The sequence below is a fragment of the Chinchilla lanigera genome, unplaced genomic scaffold (genome assembly GCF_000276665.1).
Source record: "Chinchilla lanigera isolate Chin_1 unplaced genomic scaffold, ChiLan1.0 scaffold00013, whole genome shotgun sequence".
Classification (NCBI taxonomy): domain Eukaryota; kingdom Metazoa; phylum Chordata; class Mammalia; order Rodentia; family Chinchillidae; genus Chinchilla; species Chinchilla lanigera.
The window spans coordinates 3,035,297-3,037,995 of record NW_004955414.1 but is presented as its reverse complement, the minus strand read 5'-3'; positions in this window follow the sequence as shown (position 1 = coordinate 3,037,995).

Sequence of the window (2,699 nt, the reverse complement as noted above, 5' to 3'; positions counted from 1 at the left end):
CCTCTCTCTCTCCCTCCCTCTTTCCTCCTTCCCTTCCTTCCTTCTTCCCTCCTTCCCTCCCTCCCTCTTTCCTTCCTCCCTCCCTCCTTCCTTCCTCCCTCCCTCCTTCCTTCCCTCTTTCCCTCTTTCCTTCCCTCTCTCCCTCATCCCTCCCTCCCTCCCTTCCTTCCTTCTTTCCTTCCTTCTCTCTTTCCTTCCTTCCTTCCTTTCTTCCTCCTTTCTTTCCTCCCTTCTTTCCTCCCTCTCTCCTTCCTTCCCTCTCTCCCTCATCCCTCCCTTCCTTCCTTCCTTCCTCCAACTTCTCCACTTGTCCCCTCTTCCTCCTTTATCCCCATCCCTCCCTCCTTCTCTCCCTCTCTCTTCCCAGTCCTGTGCATTGAATAAGTGCAATGTCTCCCCCTTACTGGGCAAGTGCTCTACCTGAGCTACATGCCCAGCCTTTTCTACTTCATTCTTATTTTGAAAAACATTTTTGTTAAATTGCTCAAGTTGATCTTGAAATTGTAGTGTTTCTGCTTCAACTTCATGTGTATTTGCACAGTAGTTTTAAAAAATCATTTTATTTCTTTCAACTGATATGTACTATAGATATTTATTATATATAATACACTATTTTGAAATATATTAATTTTTGAATAATCTTATTCAAGTTAAATTATATACATATATAATGTCTCAAACACATTTTTTGGTGAGAATACTTAAGTTTACTTTCAGCAGTTTTCACCAATGTACCACCTTATTGATACCATATTGTACAAGATGTCTTTGGAATTTATTCCACTTAGTTAACTGAACTTTTTTATCCTTTGATGAACTTTCTCACATCACTGTTTTCCATTACTTCTTCAACAACCTAACAGGAATTTCTAAAATTTCCTCAACACTCAAAGTCAGATTCTCTAGCCCTTTATAAATTCCATTCCAATTTCTAATTCTAAGAATCTTTTTCTAAATTTCATATATATGAGATAATGTAGCATTTATCTTTTCGTGTCTTCGTTATTTCATTCAATGATGTGTCCTCCAGGCTCATCCATGCTGCTGCTGATGGCAATCTTCACTTCATTTTTCCAGGCTGAATAATATTCTGTTGAACATACCTAATACATTATGATTATCTGTTTATCTATTGATAGCACTTATGTTGAATTTGTATCTTAGATATTATGAATAATGCTGCAATAAGCACATCATCAAAGACATCTTTCTGATTCACTTATTTCATTTCCTTTGAATATATATCCCATGATGAGATTCCTGGATTATATGATAGATGTCTTTTTTAATGGTTTGAGGAGCCTCCATCTTGTTTTTCATAATGACCTGCAGTAATAAACATTCCCATTGGAAATTTCCATGTATCATTTTGATGTACTTGTTAATAGACATTCTGGTAGGTAGGATATGATATTTCACCATGATTTTAATTTACATTTCTATGATGATTATTCACTTGAAACACATTCATATTCCTGATGGCTATTTCTGTCATTTTCTGTAAAATATTCAGATAATTGCCCATTTTACTGGGTTCTTTGTTTTCCTTCTATCATGTTCAATTTCTGTGAATATTCTATAAATATTTTTCTAAATGTTTTGTAAATATTTTCTCCAATTCTGTAATTTTTCTTTTCATGATATTGATAATTTCTTTTACAGAGCAGGTATATGTTAGCTTGATACATCTTTTATCTCGTTTTTGTCTATTCATTCTGTGTTTTTGCTGCTCAACTCTTAAAATGTCAGGAAATTTTCCCTGCATTTTCTTCTAGTACTTTTATAATTTCACATCTTACATTTACATCATTAATTCATTTTGAACCAACTTTATATATATGGCATGAGATGAGGTATAGCTACATTCTTTTTCATGTGACTGTCCAATTGTCCCAACAGCCACGACTGGAAAGACTCTCCTTTAATCATTTTTGCTCTTAACATCTTTGTTGAAAATCAGTTGACCAAGTGGACACATTTACTCCTGCGCTATACTGTTCTATTTATCTGTGTCTCTTATGCAAGTGGCATGTAGCTTCACCTACATCAGCTTTGTAAGTTACTTTTAAGGAAGGTATGTGATATTACAGCTTTGCTCTTTTGTTCTAGATTTAATGTAATAGTTAATATAATTTGGTATCATTTGATCTTCTTCTTCTGTGTGAAAACATTGTGGAGGTAAGAATTGCTTTGAACGTAGAGATTACTTTAGGTACAATGGACATTTAAAAAACATGAACTCTTCCTGTCCGTGAACATAAGGTATTATCTCATTGGATAATTCACACATTTTGTATCTATTTTGAGTGGAGTTATCTTCTCACATAATAATTTGGATAGTTTGTGTACATATATGGAAACACTAATAATTTTATATACTGATTTTATGTATGCAGTTTATTAATTATGACATCTTTTTGAAGCAATACATAAACATGTTAAGTGCAAAAGCCACGTAATTCCTTCCTTTCCAAAGTTTATTCCTTTTATTTTTTCTCTTATCTACTACCCTTTTTTGAACATCTAAATGTATATTGAATACAAGTAGCAAGTCCAGAAATCCTTGCCTTTGTCCTTGTATTAAATGAAAACTTGCATCTTTTCTCTGTTGAGTACAGTGTTAGCTCTGATTTCTTATACTGTATAGGACTTTATTGTGCTGAGGTACATTCTTTTTTTATTTTAAAGATAAAAGGGGG